The following is a 21,286-nucleotide window of genomic DNA, read 5'->3' on the forward strand; positions in this document are numbered from 1 at the left end:
TGAATACGTCATGAACTGGGATCATAAGCGTTCGTGACGTATTCATTTAATGGTGACAGACGCCCCTGTTAGGGCATTCATCACAACTTACATTTAATGTATGTACCAGCAGAGTTTTCCGGCGTATAAGTCAAACGTAGTCAATAAACGTGATGTGAAGAGAGCCTAAGTTATATTATTTTGACTACTCCACTACTCATTATTTCTAAACAAAGTTTTATGTGAGGATTTAAAGAAATATTTTTTTTTTCTGACGCAAACACATTTTATAAAACTGCTACTGAATCTGTAAGCGACATACAGAATTTCTATTGTATGAGGTGTAGTGGAGGGCTGGAATTTTTTTGTCCCAGTGGTTAAGTAGGTACAGAACACGTTGGCGGCACTATGTATGTATTGGAGATAGTAAGCGATTAACGTGCATGCAAGAATTTATAGGCTCCTTGCCATCTCACCCATGAATAAGTACTACAGATCAGGAATGCCAGTAGCTACTTTTGCATTGTGGTTGATGAAATAAAAATATATAAAATAAAAGTTTTTATTTATAAAATGTTAATCCCATTACTCTAGAAGTACTTTCCTAAAGCTGAGTTGAATCTGTACTGGCAGAGTGCCATACCCCAGCAGATATGGATCTGCTGTTCTCTCTGATAGATCTATTGGTATAAAATAAAACAAGATCAACTGCATCTCGTCTGTATTTAATTTCTTTAAAGGCTCTCCAGAAGTTTAACATGTATTCAAATGTATGAGAAGCTGTAATAAAAGAAGGTTAAGTGTGCATCTTAAGTAAATAAAAATAAAATGACTTATCTTGTACTGGCGACCTATAGTTTACTGCTGAGAAGTTCAAAGTGAGTCCGGCTGCAGTGTGATTGGCAGCTCCATTCTAAAGCAGGAGATTGACAGGAATTCATCAACCTTTCTATGGCAGTTTTCTGGCGTAGAAAAGTAACAAAATTGACATTTTGGCCTTTTTGCGCCGCACTCTGCACTTTTGTGGAAAGACAGCGTGACATACTGAAAAGGGCATTGCCACAGTGACCAGATTAATTTATTTTCATTTATGCCAGAAATCTGGCGGAGATTATAATGGAAATCAACACCAGCTCCTATATGGTGTTGAATTTACTCTGTGAAGCATAGCAAGATAAAAGCGCATTCTTTAAGTTCAACCAGATTAAAGAAGAAGATGTGGATAAAATGAAGGGGCTGCATGTGTCCCGTGATGCTCTTCTGTGCAGCCGCCAGCCATAGGGCCACCCACATACTTCCTTGCACTCATCATAGATATCAATGTAGGTCTTGGAAGGTACAGGTGAGCGCCCTCCGATTTTTCACATGTATCTTCCACATTAGAGTAGAAGAGAGTTGAGCAGCAGCGTGCACTGGCTCTACTGGGGGCCCACAGTGTGACTGACACTGTTAGGGCCAGTTCACACTGAGTTTTTTTACACGTTTTTCTACGTGGAAACCGCGTCGGAAAACACGTAAAAAAACGGTCGAAAATGCCTCCCATTGATTTCAATAGGAGGCGGAGGCGTTTTTTCCCGCAAGCGGAAAAACCGTCTCGCGGGAAAAGAAGCGACATGCCCTATCTTCGGGCGTTTACGTCTCTGACCTTCCATTGACATGGGAGGTGGAGAAAGCGTATTTCGCTGCATTTTTTGCCCGCAGCACTCAATGGCCGCGGGCGAAAAATGCAGCAAAAAAACACAGCAAATGGCATGCAGGCAGATCAAAATCTGCCTCAAAATTCCTGTCATAGCCTTATGGGCATCAATATGTGGCTGGCACTGTTATGGGGGCACTGTGGGCCTTTGTGAGTTCTATTTTAATCAATTTAGAGGAGCAATCCAGGCAAAATTTAATTTTCTATTTGATGCTATTTGAATCCATGAGTCATGTACCGCCCCTTCATGCCAGTCATAACGCAGTCCGTCATTGTTACCAAGAGTGATCTTTTAAATGGTATTTCCCATCTGAGATATTTAAAGGGGTTGCCTGGGCACGGGACTGTTTTTCATATTGATATACCATCCACAGGATAAGTCATCAGTTTATGTTCGGTGGGGGTCCGACTCTGGCTACCTCCGTGCACTGGATGTTATGCACTGTATGCAGTATTTGGTGCCGGCAGCAGATAACTCCGCACACTGCATAGTGGCCGCGCTGTAGAACTGCAACTCTGCTCCTATTAACTTATATAGGAGCAGAGCTGCAGTACTGCAGCACTGCCGCTGCACTTTTGACCGGAACCATCTGCTTCTGGCACAGAAATACGGTGCAGCTGACCAGTGTAGGGACCGAGTGTCGTACCCCACCGATCATATACTGTTGACCTAGGTCATCAGTATAAAAAACGGTCCTGTGCCTGGACAACCCCTTTAAATATATATCCCCTCATCACCTGCCACGCATGCATACTGCTCACTCCATTATTATGATTGGGAGTAAGAAACGCTAGACTGTATCTGTGTTTTTTCAATAGGTGGGACTACCAAAAGTGGGACCCCTGTCGATATGCCAGAAATGTCCCTGATGGAAGACCTCTTTATAGGTCCTCTTCATTAGCACTAAAAGTGCATATGAACATCATAGAGGGGGGTCCCTCGCTGGGAAACAAAGCTCTAGAATAGTACAGCAAAACCTATACAGTGAAGGAAATAAGTATTTGATCCCTTGCTGATTTTGTAAGTTTGCCCACTGTCAAAGACATGAACAGTCTAGAATTTTTAGGCTAGGTTAATTTTACCAGTGAGAGATAGATTATATAAAAAAAAAAAAACTGAAAATCACATAGTCAAAATTCTATATATTTATTTGCGTTGTGCAAAGAGAAATAAGTATTTGATCCCCTACCAACCATTAAGAGCTCACCCTCCTCCAGACCAGTTACACGCTCCAAATCAACTTGGTGCCTGCATTAAAGACAGCTGTCTTACATGGTCACCTGTATAAAAGACTCCTGTCCACAGACTCAATTAATCAGTCTGACTCTAACCTCTACAACATGGGCAAGACCAAAGAGCTTTCTAAGGATATCAGAGATAAGATCATAGACCTGCACAAGGCTGGAATGGGCTACAAAACCATAAGTAAGACGCTGGGTGAGGAGACAACTGTTGGTGCAATAGTAAGAAAATGGAAGACTTACAAAATGACTGTCAATCAACATCGATCTGGGGCTCCATGCAAAATTTCACCTCGTGGGGTATCCTTGATCCTGAGGAAGGTGAGAGCTGGGCCGAAAACTACACGGGGGGACTTGTTAATGATCTCAAGGCAGCTGGGACCACAGTCACCAAGAAAACCAGAGGTTAGAGTCAGAAAACCATTGGTAACACATTACGCCGTAATGGATTAAAATCCTGCAGTGCCCGCAAGGTCCCCCTGCTCAAGAAGGCACATGTACAGGCCCGTCTGAAGTTTGCAAATGAACATCTGGATGATTCTGAGAGTGATTGGGAGAAGGTGCTGTGGTCAGATGAGACTAAAATTGAGCTCTTTGGCATTAACTCAACTCGCCGTGTTTGGAGGAAGCGAAATGCTGCCTATGACCCAAAGAACACCGTCCCCACTGTCAAGCATGGAGGTGGAAACATTATGTTTTGGGGGTGTTTCTCTGCTAAGAGCACAGGATTACTTCACCGCATCAATGGGAGAATGGATGGAGCCAAATCCTGAGTGACAACCTCCTTCCCTTCACCAGGAAATTAAAAATGGCTCATGGCTGGGTCTTCCAGCACGACAATGACCCGAAACATACAGCCAAGGCAACAAAGGAGTGGCTCAAAAAGAAGCACATTAAAGTCATGGAGTGGCCTAGCCAGTCTCCAGACCTTAATCCCATCGAAAACTTATGGAGGGAGCTGAAGATCCGAGTTGCCAAGCGACAGCCTCGAAATCTTAATGATTTACAGATGATCTGCAAAGAGGAGTGGGCTAAAATTCCATCTAACGTGTGCAAACCTCATCATCAACTAGAAAACCGTCTGACTGCTGAGCTTGCCAACAAGGGTTTTGCCACAAAGTATTAAGTCTTGTTTGCCAAAGGGATCAAATACTTATTTCTCTGTGCACAATGCAAATAAATTTATATAATTTTGACAATGTGATTTTCTTTTTTTTTATATAATCTATCTCTCACTGATAAAATTAACCTAGCCTAAAAATTCTAGACTGTTCATGTCTTTGACAGTGGGCAAACTTACAAAATCAGCAAGGGATCAAATACTTATTTCCTTCACTGTATGTTTGTTACCATGTACAAGTTGCTGTTTTAGTGAGGTAAAGTGCAGCCACAATGTTCACAGTAAATCTACAGGTGTCAGTGAGATGTGTTCAAATCTATATTTTTGAATATCAGCACTTTTCTAAAAAATTCTAAAAATCAGTTATTGGAAATTAACTAAATTTTGTATACAAAATAATAACAGTCAGAGTACAAATAGATCTGTTTTATGTGTGACCTCTTTGCAGAGACTTGTAAGGGCTTATTCCCGCGACAGGGATAATCGGCCGTGTGACAGACATTTTTTTAAGGGAGGTCACATGGCTGTATTAAAATCAATGCACGTCTATGTGGCTATTCACACAACCTTTTTTTTAACTGACCATGTGAACAGCCCGTTAAAAAATAGCACATGTTGTATTTTTGCCTGTTTTCCAGGAACCTTCAATAGACTCAAGTATTTGAGGGATCTATGGAAACGAGTCCCGTTTTTCACGGCCGTTTTGACGCACGTTTCAGTGACTACGGTCTTAATGTGATAGTTAATTGTATTGTAAACTAGTATTGCAAACCAGCAACTTGTATCTTATTCCAAAAGATAACATAATTTTGCAAGGCACAATGCATTTAACCCCTTCCCGACATTTATCGTAAGTACTATACGTCATGGAAAGCCAGTCCTTCCAGATGTTACAGACGACTCCCTGCTGTAATGGCAGGAACCGAAGTTAGCTTAAATCCCCACCATGAACCCCTTAAATGCAGCGGTCAAAAGCGACCGCTGCATTTAAGGAGTTTGTAGCCAATTGCCACCCCAGCAACGAGATTGCAGGGTGCCGTTGACTACAATGGCAACTGGAGGCCTAATACTGGCCTGTGGGTCTGCCGGCTATGGAAGTCTGCTAAGCCCCGCAATGGGAAGATGGCGCAGGCACAGGAACTGTGCCGGTGTCATCACCAGCTCGTGTCCGCTGTATATTACAGCTACCACCTTGTTGTAATGGCAGGGACTGGATCCAGCTCCGATCCCTGCCATTAACCCCTTAGATGCAGCGATCAAAAGCGATCGCTGAATCTTAGTGGTTTGCCCCTGCGATACGACCACAGGGGTACCGCCAACTGCTATGGCAACAGGAGGCCTAACAATGGCCTCCTGGTCTACCAATTGTGGAAGTCAATTAGGGGTGGAGCCTAATCGACTTGCTGTCAGTGAACGGCTGACACTTCTAATACATAGCACTACACCGTGTTAGAAATTATTATGCACATTGGTTTTAAGTGTCATAAACATTTTATTATTAGTTTTTCAATTAAACTCATGGATGGTATTGTGTCTTAGGGCTCTTTGGATCATTGTAATCAATCTCAGACACCTGTGATAATTAGTTTGCCAGGTGTGCCCAATCAAAGGAAAACTACTTAAGAAGGACGTTCCACGTTATTAAGCAGGCCACAGGTTTCAAGCAATATGGGAAAGAAAAAGGATCTCTCTGCTGCCGAAAAGCGTGAAATAGTGCAATACCTTGGACAAGGTATGAAAAAATTGGATATTTCAAGAAAACGTAGGCGTGATCATCGTACTGTGAAAAGATTTGTTGCTGATTTAGAGCACAGATGGGTTTGTTCAGATAAAGGCATAATGAGGAAGGTTTCTGCCAGACAAATTAATAGGATTAGGAAAGCAGCTGCTAAAATGCCATTGCAAAGCAGCAAACAGGTATTTGAAGCCGCTGGTGCCTCTGGAGTCCCGCGAACCTCAAGGTGTAGGATCCTCCAGAGGTTTGCAAGTGTGCATAAAGCTATTTTTCGGCCACCCCTAAATAATGCTCACAAGCAGAAACGGTTGCAGTGGGCTCAGAAATATATGAAGACTAATTTTCAAACCGTGTTGTTTACTGATGAGTGCCGTGCAACCCTGGATGGTCCAGATGGATGGAGTAGTGGATGGTTGGTGAATGGCCACCATGTCCCAACAAGGCTACGACGTCAGCAGGGAGGTGGCGGAGTCATGTTTTGGGCTGGAATCATGGGGAGAGAGCTGGTAGGCCCCTTTAGGGTCCCTGACAGTGTGAAAATGACTTCTGCAAAGTACGTAGAGTTTATGACTGACCACTTTCTTCCGTGGTACAAAAAGAAGAACCGTGCTTTCCGTAGCAAAATTATCTTCATGCATGACAATGCACCATATCATGCTGCAAAGAATACCTCTGTGTCATTGGCTGCTATGGGCATAAAAGGAGAGAAACTCATGGTGTGGCCCCCTTGTTCCCCTGACCTCAAAACTATTGAGAACCTTTGGAGCATCCTCAAGCAAAATATCTATGAGGGTGGGAGACAGGTCACATCAAAACAGAAGCTCTGGGAGGCTATTATGACATCCTGCAAAGATATTCAAGCAGAAACTGTCCAAGTACTCACAAATTCAATGGATGCAAGAATTGTGAAGGTGATATCAAAGAAGGGGTCCTATGTTAACATTTAACTTGGCCTGTTCAGTTTCTTTTTATTGAAAGCGCTTTTGATTTCTGTAAATATGACCTCCTGATGCTGCAAATTCAACAAATTACCATTTTAGTTCTCTTTACAACCTTTAAAAAGTTTTGATCTCTGTTGTGCATAATAATTTGAAACCGTGCATTTTGAGTTTTTTACTTCTAAAAAAAAATCTGTTACCATTAGGAGATTTGTTCAATAAAATTTGCATTATACTCCAACGGTTGATGGCTTGAAGATTATACTGACTGTCATATGCATCGTCTATTTAGGAAAATCAGCGAAAAATAACATTTGCATAATAATTTGGAACGCGGCGTACATAGGTAGTGCAATGTATTAGAACAGAGATCAACAGTTGAACCTTAAAGTACCCTAGTGGGACTAAACAAAAAGTGAAAATAAAGATGTAATAAATAAAAGTTTCAAGTAATAAAATAAAACAATCACCCTTTTTCACTTATCAAGTCCGTTATTAATAAAATAAAAATAAACCATGCATATTTAGTATTGCCGCGTCCGTAATGGCCTAAGCTATAACAATGTTATGTTATTTATCCCGTGCGGTGAACACCGTAAAAAAATAAAATAAAAAACATTGTTAGAATTGCTGTTTTTTGGTCACCTTGCCTTTCAAAAATTTTAATAAACGTGATAAATACGTTGCACGTCTCCAAAAATTGTACCCTTAAAATGACAAACCTTTCCGCAAAAAACAAGCCCTCACAGAGCCTCTGCCACCATCTGTGCTCCCACCGCAAATAAAGGTTCAAAATCTTCTTCCGTGTCCCCTGCACCCCATGAGACCCCTCTGCCTCTTTCTGTTCCCCATAGCACCCCTACCACTTGCTGCTTGGCATTTTACCGGACATTATAGTGCAGCATGCTGCACTATTTTGGTCACAATTTTTTTTTCCTGCAGTAGAAGCTTCTAAGGCGTCTTTCACACCGTGGAATTCCTATCCGTTTACTGTATATGGCGGGAAAGCTCCTGACGCACACGATAAATGTGACACAGTGATCGTAGATAACTATGATGCTCGGAGCCCGGCTCCCTGCAGTGTGTTCGATCCGGGAAATGCGGCCGACATGGACCGTATATCACGGACCGAACACGCTCGTGTGAGTCCGGCCTAATACTTTTGCACAGTGTATATGTATATGTATATATATATATATATATATGTGTGTATATGTATATACATACACTAGCGTTCAAAAGTTTGGGGTCACTCAGATAATTTTGTGTTTTCCATGAAAACTCACACTTATATTTATCAAATGAGTTGCAAGGTTAGAAATAATGATTTTTATTTGAAATAATAATTTTCTCCTTCAAACTTTGCTTTCGTCAAAGAATGCTCCATTTGCAGCAATTACATCATTGCAGACCTTTGGCATTCTAGCTGTTAATTTGCTGAGGTAATTGGGAGAAATTTCACCCCATGCTTCCAGAAGGCCCTCCCACAAGTTGGATTGGCTTGATGGACACTTCTTGCGTACCATACGGTCAAGCTGCTCCCACAACAGCTCTATGGGGTTGAGATCTGGTGACTGCACTGGCCACTCCATTACAGATAGAATACCAGCTGCCTGCTTCTTCCCTAAATAGTTCTAGCATAATTTGGAGGTGTGCATTGTCCTGTTGTAGGATGAAATTGGCTCCAATCAAGCGCTGTCCACAGGGTATGGCATGGTGTTGCAAAATGGAGTGATAGCCTTCCTTATTCAAAATCCCTTTTACCTTGTACAAATCTCCCACTTTACCAGCACCAAAGCAACCCCAGACCATCGCATTACCTCCACCATGCTTGACAGATGGCGTCAGGCACTTTCAGCATCTTTTCAGTAGTTCTGCATCTCACAAATGTTCTTCTGTGTAATCCAAACACCTCAAACTTCGATTCGTCTGTCCATAACACTTTTTTCCAATCTTCCTCTGTCCAATGTCTGTGTGCTTTTGCCCATATTAATCTTTTCCTTTTATTAGCCAGTCTCAGATATGGCTTTTTCTTTGCCACTCTGCCCTGAAGGCCAGCATCCCGGTGTCGCCTCTTCACTGTAGACGTTGACACTGGCGTTTTGTGGGTACTATTTAATGAAGTTGCAAGTTGAGGACCTATGAGGTGTCTATTTCTCAAACTAGAGACTCTATTGTACTTGTCTCTCAGTTGTGCAGCGGGGCCTCCCACTTCTCTTTCTACTCTGGTTAGAGCCTGTGTGTGCTGTCCTCTGAAGGGAGTAGTACACACCGTTGTAGGAAATCTTCAGTTACTTGGCAATTTCTCGCATGGAATAGCCTTAATTTCTAAGAACAAGAATAGACTGTCGAGTTTCACGTGAAAGCTCTATTTTTCTAGCCATTTTGAGAGTTTAATCGAACCCACAAATCTAATGCTCCAGATTCTCAGCTAGCTCAAAGGAAGGTCAGTTTTATAGCTCCTCTAAACAGCAAAACTGTTTACAGCGGTGCTAACATAATTGCACAAGGGTTTTCAAGTGTTTTCTAATCATCCATTAGCCTTCTAACACAGTTAGCAAACACAATGTACCATTAGAACACTGGAGTGATGGTTGCTGGAAATGGGCCTCTATACACCTATGTAGATATTGCATTAAAAATCCGACGTTTGCAGCTAGAATAGTCATTTAGCACATTAACAATGTATAGAGTGTATTTCTGATTAATTTAATGTTATCTTCATTGAAAAAAACTGTGCTTTTCTTTAAAAAATAAGGACATTTCTAAGTGACCCTAAACTTTTGAATGGTAGTGTGTATATATACACGCACAAAACGAAAAGATTCCACAGCACTGGACTGCAAGTGGGTGCATGCCTCAAATAGACCTGGTCCGCGGTCCTGGATATCAAGCAGACAAAGAATGGACAGAGGCAGCACTTCCAAAAAGAGCAAGAGCTATTTATTCACCCATGCGACGTTTTAGTCCAACTGGACTTTTTTCAAGCATTAAAAAAGTCCAGTTGGACTGAAACGTCGCATGGGTGAATAAATAGCTCTTGCTCTTTTTGGAAGTGCTGCCTCTGTCCATTCTTTGTCTGCTATATATACACGCACACACACGTACACACATGTACACACACAGACACACACAAAGCTGCCATTAGTAATTCCAGGGACCCATAATTCCAGGGACCCATAATTTTCATTTGCCCTGGCCCCACTCCTATTCCATCAGCAGGCTTAATACTTCATGATAATTATTTTTTTTAAATTTGACTATGAGACATTTTTGGGACTCCGGGAGCAATTAATAATAGTATATTAGGAATTTGTGCTTATGTATTTTCCTAATGTATAATGTACGTAAAGTTAATAACTAAAGAGGACTTGTCAACTTATATAGTTGAATACAGCTTGAATGAGAACAATTCTGCAATACCATGCACAGCAGCTACAAAAGTAGCGGTGTGTGAAAGTACGAGCAGCCTGAAGCCCAATGTAAACAATGAAATGGCTGCATTGTCGCTGCCACTTCAAAAAGCTGATCGGTGGGGGTACTGAAAATTACTCCCCCCCCCCATCTAATATTGATGGCCTATTCTAATGATAGTTCAAAGATAGAAGAGAACACATGCACTTAGTTTTTAAATATTTATAGATTTCTCTCTTTGAAAATGTATGCAATGTTCCAAAAGTTTGAGTTATTTCATGCTTACAGGCATTCGAAAGGCATTATTATCCGTGCTGGCAAAATTTTCCTTTCTGTGCTTTTTTTCCACACACATGAACCTGGGCACGTTGCGGTTACATAGTTGTTCGTATGGTTGAAAAAAGACAAATGTCCATCAAGTTCAACCAAGGGATGGGAAAAGGGAAGGGAAAAATTTCTACACGTAGGAGCTAATATTTTTTTGTTCTAGGAAATTATCTAAGCCTTTTTTAAAGCCATCTACTGTCCCTGCTGTGACCAACTTCTGCGGTAGACTATTACATAAATTCACCGTTCTCACCGTAAAGAAGGCTTGTCACCTCTGCAGGTTGAAGCTTTCTTTTTCCCCTTGTTTTTTGAGGGGGTTTTACATGGAACAGGATTTCACCATATTTTTTGTATGTGCCATTAATATATTTATATAAGTTAATCATGTCCCCTGTTAGTCGTCTATTTTCAAGGCTAAATAGGTTTAATTCTTTTAATCTTTCCTCATAACTTAGATTCTCCATGCCCCTTATTAGCTTCGTTTCTCTTCGTTGTATTTTTTCCAACTCCAGGGCATCCTTTCTATGAACTGGAGCCCAGAACTGAACTGCATATTCTAGATGAGGCCTCACTAAGGCTTTGTAAAGTGGTAATATTACATGCCTGTCCTCCGAGTCGATGCCTCTTTTAATTCACGACAATATCTTGCTGGCCTTTGAAGCAGCTGATTGACATTGCATGCTGTTATTTAGTTTATGATCTACAAGTGCACCCAGATCCTTCTCAACAAGTGACACCCCCAGTGTAGCTCCCCCTAGGACATATGATGCATGCAGGTTGTTGATACCCAGATGCATTACTTTACATTTATCTACATTAAACTTTATTTGCCATGTGGACGCCCAAGCACTTAGTTTGTTTAAATCCGTTTGCAATTCACGAACATCTTCCATAGACTGAACATTACTACATAGCTTGGTGTCATCTGCAAAAATAGAAATAGTGCTATTAATCCCATCCTCTATATCATTAGTAAATAAGTTGAATAATAGTGGTCCCAGCACTGAACCCTGTGGTACACCACTTTTAACCCGGGACCATTCAGAGTAGGAATCATTGACCACAACTCTCTGGATACGGTCCTTGAGCCAATTCTCAATCCAATTACAAACTATACTTTCTAAACCTATAGTCCTTAATTTACCCATTAGACCTCTATGCGGGAGATTGTCAGATGCCTTTGCAAAGTCCAAAAACACTATATCCACAGCGGCCCCTCTGTCTAGGCTTCTGCTCATCTCTTCATTAAAAACAAATCAGGTTAGTTTGACAACTTCTGTCTTTAGTAAAACCGTGCTGGCTGTCACTTATAATAAAATTTTTGTCACTTAATACTGTATATAGTCACTCAATAGCCCCTCAAACATTTGGGGGTCCTCCCCTTTCTCAAGGGTATCCATCCATAGGAGGAGCTGTGTTAAATAGTATTCTGACTTCACGTCAGTAATAACACATATGTTACTTATTAACATCTATTACATACATTTAATACAGTTTCAAACAATTCCCCCACTTACAATGTAACTAAACGTTCAACAAATTTCTGACCTGTCATAGAGAAGTTTTGATCGGTGGGGGTCTGAGCACTGAGACCACCACCGTTCGATAAAACGAAGCGGCAGAAGCTAACGGTGTACGGACTCAATAGAAAGTCTATGGGCCCATACACCATTACATCGGCTTTCCGAAAAAAGCCGATAAGAAACTAAGCTCACCCGGTTGCTTCTGCCACTTCGTTTAATCGATCGGTGTGGGTCTCAGTGCTTAGACGTGCACTGATCAACATTTCTGACATGTCACTAAGACATGTCAGAAGTTTGTTGAAAATTTAGTTACCCTTTAACATCAACTAATTCTAAAGTTAATTATTCCATTTCATAGAAGGATCGCATACTTTATTTTCATTTATTTTATAACATAGTTCCAAGCAGATGCATCGCAAATAAACATTAAACTGACACTCTGTGTTTAAGCCCCTTGGACGCCCAAAGCGTTGTGGCGTGCCCTAATCCATGGATGTGAAAGAAATCTGGAAGAATTTCCCCAGCATGAACACTAATGTCTTTCTAATGCCTGTAATTATGAAATATTTCAAAATTAATGGAATATTGTATACATTTGAAAAAAGAAAAATCTATTCATATTTAAAAACGAAGTTCATGTGTTCTTTTCTATCTTTGAACTGTTTCTATATTAAGTGGAAAATGTATTCAATCACGGAGTCACACGTATTGTAAGAATAGGCCATCCATTTTTAAATCCTGGATAACCCCTTTAATTTTTATATGTAAAGTGAATGTTCAGTTTGGTGCCACCTTAGATCTGCTGACAAGCAAGGGCGATATGTAATTCCCTGCATCACTGTATCTGTATTACTAGATATTTTTTTTAGTACCAATATATTAGTCAGTTGTGTCAAATCTAAAATTTGATCTAGGCTTCAAATCAGAGACGTCACTTTTCTTTTGAAAGTATAGATTTATGACCTAGATTACCATTTAAAGATCCAGTTTAGATATTTAATGTAACATTAAACTTACAGCCATTGGTAGAACACTGTATTTGGCAGCATATCATCATATTCTAATATATAAAAGGCATGCCGTGTTGCCAATGACTCACTTCTTTTCTGATTGGCTAACTGCTCTGATTGCTAACTTTAACTCCTGAGTCGCGGCTTCTCATCCTGCCTCTTATCACCCTGCATGGACTATTTTAATCCCTTCCCGATATTTGTCGTAAGTATACGTCATGGAAAGCCAGTTCTTCCCGCAAAATGTGATATACTTACGACAAACGTGGAAACGGTTATAGTGTAAAATTAGAAAGTTATAAAGTAATTGCTGCGATTGGCCGGTCAATTCAGGACAGCACCAATTCCTACCTTGTACCATATAGAAGATGGAGGTTATGCCACCCCCATGATCGCTATGATTAGTCGGTCTGCACTGACCGACCAATCACAGCCATGGCGGATGTTTGAAACACCCTCCACCAGCTCTGCCCACCTCATTCCGGTTAGGAACGGTGAGCAGAGCTGGTGTGATCGTCTGTGAGTCATATTTACCGGTTCTGAGGCCTTCTGAGATCCTGCTAAAAAGTCTTCATCCGTCTGCTTCCTGCTGCTGTGTGATCAATCATCATCATCATCTGTGCTGCTGCTGATTTATTTTATTTTTTTAGCAGCAGCACTGGTTTTGTCCCTAAATTTCTTATCCGTGTAGCCCTCCCCCCAGGAGGCTCCCTCCCCTCTTCCCCATTTTACGTCCTGCGGCCCGGAGTGCGGATCAGTGACCACCATCACTCTGCGCTCGATTTTGGCACAGGACTTTCTTTTTCTGTTTTTGCACCGTCTCCCTGTGTTTGCTCAGCGGGCATTGAGTGCTGATCAGTGAACACCATCACTGATCAGCATCTGCGGTCATTTTTGTGACGCAGTTTTCTTTTTGTCATTTTCTACCCGCACCATTTCAGTGTGTGCATCCTACGGCCGCTGAGCACTGATCAGTGACTGCCATCACTGATCGGCATCTGTGCTCTATTTTTGGCGCAGGTTTTTAAATTTTTTGGCCTTTTTTGTACTGTACCATCTATTTGTGTGCGCCCTGTGGCCACTGAGTGATGAGTCTATAATCAGCCCTAGTGGTATTTTGTTGACACAGGTTTATTTTGGGCTTTTTAAAAAAAATAAAACTGTAAAAAGAAGAGTAACGTTAGGGCGTTAGAGAAGCGGACGTTTAATGACGTCTGTGTTGTAAAAAAATATATAGCAGAAGTTGTAACTATATATTCTTTCTTCAGTTTTAGGGTTTGTTCACTCGCGATTACGCCTCGAAAATGCCTGAAAAAACGGAAGCTGAACGCCTACAAACATCTGCCCATTGAAATCAATGGAAAAAACAGCATTTAGTTCATACAGGGTATCTTTGCGCCACTGTTTTAAAAAACAGAGTGTAAAAACACGCTCCGTAAAAAGAAGTAGCATGTCACTTCTTGGGGCGTTTTTTGTTTCTGATTTTCCATTGAACACTATAAAAAAATGCCTCAATAAATGCCTCAAAAGAAGCTTCAAAAGATGCTCCAAATTCATTTTCAGCTTCAAAAACGCCTGAAAATCAGGAGCTGTTTTCTCTTGAAAACAGCTCTGTATTTTCAGAAGTTTTTTAGTTTGTCTGTGCACATACCCTTAAGGCTTTGTACACGCTGAGTTTTTTGATGAGACCGCAAAACTCGTCAAAAACGGCTCTAAAATGCCTCCCATTGATTTCAATGGGAGGCGGAGGCGTCTTTTTCCCGCGAGCGGTAAAACCGCCTCGCGGGAAAAAGAAGCGACATGCCCTGTCTTCAGGTGTTTACGCCTCTGACCTCCCATTCACATCAATGGGAGGCAGAGAAAGTGTATTTTGCAGCGTTTTATGCCCGCAGCGCTCAATGGCCGCGGGCGAAAAACGCTGCAGCGTGCAGGGAAAGGAAAATCTGCCTCAAACTTCCAAACGGAATTTTGAGGCAGAAATTCCGCCTGCAAAAAACTCAGTGTGAACATAACCTTAGTGTAAATTTAGCCAGTAAGGCCTCATGCACACTTCCATCACCGTTTTATCGTCCGTTTTTGACGGATCAGTGTGTCCGTTTTTGTTTCCGTGTGCACTCTGTTTCCGTTCCATGTTTCCGTTTTACACGGACGTTGTGCTTCCGTTTGGCTTCCGTTTTTCCGTTTAAAAAACGGAAGGTAAACTTCATTTGAACTTGTCACATGTCCCAGGAAACACCCATAGAAAAGTTACAAGAAGTTTTTGGTGCTGTTTTCTGTAGCTTTCAGAGCATAGAGAAGAGTTTGAGATTACTCTGCTTGGCTTGCTTTTTATTAATTTTTTATTTTTGGAGTGAAATGTGTGCATTTACTTACTTATTTTGTGACACTGGGCACTAGTTCCCTGCTGCCATCTGTGCGTCAAAAGCTCCTTGGCAAGTTCCTCCCACGCGGCTTCCTTTTTTATAGCGTTCGTGGTAGCATTCTGCCCGCGTATCCCACAGTTCTGGGTGATCATGTTTCAATGCTATGAGTCTCTCCACATCCATCTTCAGGAATTAATGTGTACTGTAGTCTGTGAGTCTGTGAACTTCGGCTCACCCAGCCGTTGCTATGGCAACGGATCCATCAAAAACGGACGGCACACGGAATCCTTCCGTGTGCCATCCGTTTTTTGACTGACCCATTGACTTCTATGGGCCACACGGTCACTGAATCACTGACCAAAGTAGGACATGCTCTACTTTTGAAGGAACGGAACAACGGATCCGTTTAAATAACTGGGTCCATTGAAATAAATTGGTTCAGGGCGCTATCAGTGACAAAAACGGATAGCACCCTGAAGGAAAAGACTGAAGTGGGCATGAAGCCTTAGTGATGGACATTCTGGTTCTTTTTAACTGAAGTTTATTCACTACATTTTTGATAGCGTAGCGGCAGTTTTAGTATAAATTTGCATTGCTATAGTTAGCGTCAGTTAGTGACGGACATTCATTTTTTTTTTTACTTAAAGAGGCTCTGTCACCACATTATAAGTGCCCTATCTCCTACATAAGGAGATCGGCGCTATAATGTAGGTGACAGCAGTGCTTTTTATTTAGAAAAACAATCTATTTTTACTACATTATTAGCGATTTTAGCTTTATGCTAATTACTTTCTTAATGGACAACTGGGCGTGTTTTTACTATTTACCAAGTGGGCATTGTACAGAGGAGTGGATGACGCTGACCAATCAGCGTCATACACTTCTCTCCATTCATTTCCTCAGCGCATAGGGACCCTGCTAGATCAGTATGTGCTGTCTTATAGTAACATATTAACGATACAGAAGTGTTTAGACAGTGAATAGACATTCGGGATGTCTATTCACAATCCCGACACTTCGGTGGTCACGGATAGCACCCTGAACCCATTATTTTCAATGCGGCCATGCACACTTCCGTTGTTTTAATGAAACCGTGCGGCCGTTCCGTCAAAAGTAGTGCAGGTTCTACTCTTGCCCGTTTTTGACGGAACAGTCTCAGCCTTTGCATTGAATTTGGTCCGTGAAACAACGGGCTGCACACGGAAGCCATCCGAATACGCCATATGTGTGACGGGACCTTCATTAACGGCTGTACAATGGCCGACGGAAGTGTGCATGAGACCTTAGGGTTCATTTGTTAGTGTCAGGCAGTCAGGAATTTTTTACAGTTTTATATTGGACGTTCAGTAAATTTCTTATCTTATTCTTTTATTCTTTTTCTTCTCTTTTTTTTCCCCTATAAATTTCATATACACGTGTAAAAGCACAACACACACAACCACCTCTATAAGGTATTACAGTATTGAGTCATTGAGTATTGAGTATTACACGTGTTGAAGCACTACATACCCCCCTAATAACAATGTCCCAATCATCCCAAAGGGTCTATTCAGCCGAGGAGGCATACGCCATCCTGGCCTCTGACACTGATTCTGACAGCTAGGGAGAAGAGGAAATTGCCTCATTCCTCTTGAGTTCCTCCTCTTCATCATCATCATCCTCATCCGGTGATAAGGAACCCCCGCAAAGGTGCCACAGGTCAACAGCTGAGGCAACCCCCAAAAAGAGTGATACCATGTGGAACCCACCCCCTGAGAATTATGAGACTCACATTTCAAATTTCATAGGCATCTCAGGAATTCGGTTTGAGACTGCAGGCCTCGCAGAAATTGACTTTTTCAAGGTCTTTGTCTCTGAGGATTTTGTTGATTTAATAGTAGCCCAGACAAATTTATACACCCAGCAATTTTCAGCCCAAAACTCCATGTCATCATTTGGTAGGTGGACCCCCATAGAGGCAGCGGATATGATGAAATTTTGGGGCCTTGTGCTACATATGGTAAAAAAGTAAAAAAGCCTACTAAAAAAGCCAGAGATTAGTTAATAATGGAGTACGGACGTTTTATACAGCACCCCATTTTATCGCATGGCAATGACCCGGAAACGTTTTGAAATAATTCTGAACTTTTTGCATTTTAATGATAATGCACAGTGCCCGCCCTGTGATGACCCCACATATGACCCCCTATTTAAAATCAGGCCAGTCATTAATCGTTTCTGCACCAAATTTCAAGAAGATTACACTCCCGAAAAGAACATGGCAATAGACGAGTCCCTTGTACATTTTAAGGGCAGACTAAAATTCCGCCAATACCTGTCAAACAAGAGTGCGTAGTATGGAATTAAAATGTACAAGCTGTGCGACAGAAGCTCAGGGTTTATAACAGGTTTAGGGTTTATAAAGGGAAGAACACCAGGATAGGACCTCCAGATTGCCTCCCTGTCCTGGGAGCAAGTGGGAAAATAGTGTGGGATTTGATGCACCCACTGCTGGACCAGGCTTACCACCTTTATATGGATAACTTCTACACTAGCATCCCATTATTTAAATGCCTCTCCACCAGAAGTGTAGCAGCATGCGGCACTTTGCGCAAAAAACAGAGAGGCCTCTCTAAAGCTCTGATTGGACAACCAATAAGAAAGGAAGAAAGCAGGGCGCTACACAGTGAGAACATCTTGTTGGTCAAGCATAAGGACAAGAGAGATATCCTTATGTTGACCATAATACACGGTAGCGGCAGCACCCCTGTCCCTGTCGGAGGTAGCACTGCAATGACCACCAAGCAAGATTGCATCCTGGGCTACAATAAGTACATGGGCGGGGTTGATCTTTCTGATCAATTACTAAAGCCATACAGTGCCATGCGGAAAACAAAGGTGTGGTACAAGAAGCTGGCCATGCACATGGTACAGATGGCATTGTATAATGCTTACGTGCTATACCAATTTGCAGGCCAGACAGGGACATTCCTTAATTTTCAAGAGGTGGTTATCAAGGCCCTTGTATTTGGGAACCAGGAAGCGGAGGGCCCCAGTACTTCTAGAGGCGATGGTCCACGTACTGTACCAGGACAACACTTTCCCAGTGAAATCCCCTCCACTGGTAAAAAGGGAAGGACCAAAAAAAAGTGCAAAGTGTGTTACAAAAGGGGGAGAAGATAATACACCATTTATAAGTGTGAAACCTGCCCCGACAAACCTGGCCTGTGTATAAAGGAGTGCTTCAAAATTTATCACACATCTATGGATTTTTAATTGTATCATTTATTTAATTCTCACTATACCTGTAATGATGGGGGTAAGGAAACAGACAAGTGAGCCCTAATCTACCCGCCACTCAGTCCCTGCCTACTTGCAACGACCCGCCCTAGGCGACGGGGTACAACAGGGCGACTGTCCCTACGCTCAATAAGTGCCCGACAGACAAACAGACAAGGGTACACAGAAGCAAGGGAAAAGGGGCAGTTGCCCACGGCAACACCGTGAGCAACAAGAGTGGTGAACAAGCCGAGTCAAACCAGGAGTGTACGAGGTACCAAACGCAGAGCAGGAGAGAAGTCAGTAAGCCAGGGTCAATATGAAGCAGGGTCAAATGGTTCAAGAAGCTGCAGCAGGGCCAGGAAACAAAACGAGAAGAATCACAAGCAAGGAGGAACAGGAAAGGCAGGTATAAATAGACAGAGGGTGGGAGCTAGCTCCGTCTGGCCAGGCTGTGATAGGCTCTCCCACTCCTACGCCTGCCATCCTGAGTGGTGGAAGATGGAGTCAGTCTCACAGACATAGAAGCAGGTGCAGACTGATTACCTATGGTCGTGGCTACAGAAGCTGTGCCTGGCAGATCCTTAACAGTACCCCCCCTTTTATGAGGGGCCACCGGACCCTTTCTAGATGGACCTGGCGGGTACCCAAGTCCTCTCCTCAGGCCCGTATCCTCTCCAATGGACCAGGTACTGGAGGGAGCCTTGGATCATCTTGCTGTCCACAATCTTGGCCACCTCGAATTCTACCCCCTCAGGGGTGAGAACGGGGACAGGAGGTTTCCTCGAGGGAGCCAAGGACGGGGAGCAGCATTTAAGGAGGGAGGAATGAAACACGTCGTGTACTCGAAAAGATGGGGGCAACTCCAGTCGGAAGGAGACAGGATTGAGGACTTCAAAGACCTTGTACGGCCCTATAAACCGGGGAGCAAACTTCTTGGACGGGACTTTAAGGTGCAAGTTCTTTGACGATAGCCACACCAGATCCCCGACCATAAACAAGGGGTTAGCAGAACGTCTTCTATCTGCCTGAGTTTTTTGTATGCTCTGGGAAGCCTCTAGGTTCTTCTGAACCTGGGCCCAGACTGTGCACAGTTCCCGATGAACGACCTCTACCTCGGGATTGTTGGAACTACCAGGTGAAACGGAGGAGAACCGTGGATTAAACCCAAAATTACAGAAAAAGGGGGAGACCCCTGACGAGTTACTGACCCGGTTATTAAGGGAAAATTCTGCGAGGAGAATGAATGAGACCCAATCATATTGACAGAGATAAAACACCTTAAATATTGTTCTAGAGACTGATTAGTCCTCTCGGTTTGGCCATTAGTTTTAGGATGGAAGGCAGAGGAGAAGGACAGATCAATCTCCAACTTTTTACAGAAGGCTCTCCAAAACAAAGAAACAAATTGTACCCCTCTGTCAGAAACAATATTGACGGGGACCCCATGGAGACGCAGGATGTGTTTGACAAACAAGGTAGCTAACGTCTTCGCATTGGGTAGTTTTTTGAGGGGCACAAAGTGGCACATCTTACTGAAGCGGTCTACTACAACCCACACCACCGACTTGCCTTGAGATGGAGGCAAATTGGTGATAAAATCCATGGAGATATGGGTCCAAGGTCTCTGGGGAATGGGCAAAGAACGTAGTAAGCCAGCTGGTCGGTACCTGGGAGTCTTGGACCTAGCACAAACCTCACAAGCGGCGACGTAGGCCTTAACGTCTTTAGGCAACGTAGGCCACCAATAGTTTCTGGCAATGAGGTGCTTGGTACCCAGGATGACCAGATAGTGCGGAGTCATGATTTTCCCTAAGTACCCTTAGCCGGAATTGCAGGGGAACAAACAGCTTGTTCTCAGGAAGGTTCCCGGGAGCTGAACCTTGATGAGCAGCAATTTCAGAGACTAAATCAGAATCAATAGAGGAAATTATTACACCTGGAGGCAAAATAACAAGCAGGATCTTCCTCCGAAGGAGGACTGGCCATGAAGCTATGCGACAGTGCATCAGCCTTAATATTTTTAGACCCAGCCCTATAGGTAACCAAAAAATTGAATCTGGTAAAAAATAACGCCCATCGAGCTTGTCTCGGGTTTAGCCTCCGGGCGGATTCTAGGAAAACCAGATTCTTGTGGTCGGTAAGGACCGTTACCTGGTGCCTAGCCCCCTCCAGGAAGTGGCGCCACTCTTCAAATGCCCATTTAATGGCTAAGAGTTTGCGGTTGCCAATATCATAGTTAATCTCAGTGGGTGAAAACTTCCTGGAGAAGTAGGCATAGGGACGGAGATGGGTGAGGGACCTGGTACCCTTGGACAAGACAGCCCCCACTCCCACCTCAGACGCGTCAACCTCCACGATAAATGGCTCCATTTGGTTGGGCTGAAGCAACACCGGGGCCGAGATAAAGCACTTCTTAAGGACCTCAAAAGCCTGGACAGCCTCAGGAGCCCAGCGGAGGAGATCAGCACCCTTGCGAGTGAGGTCCGTAAGAGGCTTAGCGATGACCGAGAAGTTAGCAATAAATCTCCTGTAATAATTAGCGAACCCCAAGAAGCACTGTAACGCCTTCAGGGAGGCAGGTTGGACCCATTCCGCCACAGCCTGGACCTTGGCGGGGTCCATGCGGAATTCATGAGGAGTGAGGATTTGAGCCAAAAATGGTATCTCCTGCACCCCAA

General features: G+C 42.8%; 1 protein-coding gene across 1 annotated transcript in view; it reads left to right on the plus strand.

Moving 5' to 3' along the window:
- AR (androgen receptor) overlaps positions 1-21,286 on the plus strand; it is an 808,954-nt gene that overhangs the window by 718,990 nt on the left and 68,678 nt on the right. The gene's annotated exons all lie outside the window — the stretch shown is intronic.

The sequence above is a fragment of the Rhinoderma darwinii genome, chromosome 8 (assembly GCF_050947455.1).
Source record: "Rhinoderma darwinii isolate aRhiDar2 chromosome 8, aRhiDar2.hap1, whole genome shotgun sequence".
Taxonomy (NCBI): Eukaryota; Metazoa; Chordata; class Amphibia; order Anura; family Rhinodermatidae; genus Rhinoderma; species Rhinoderma darwinii.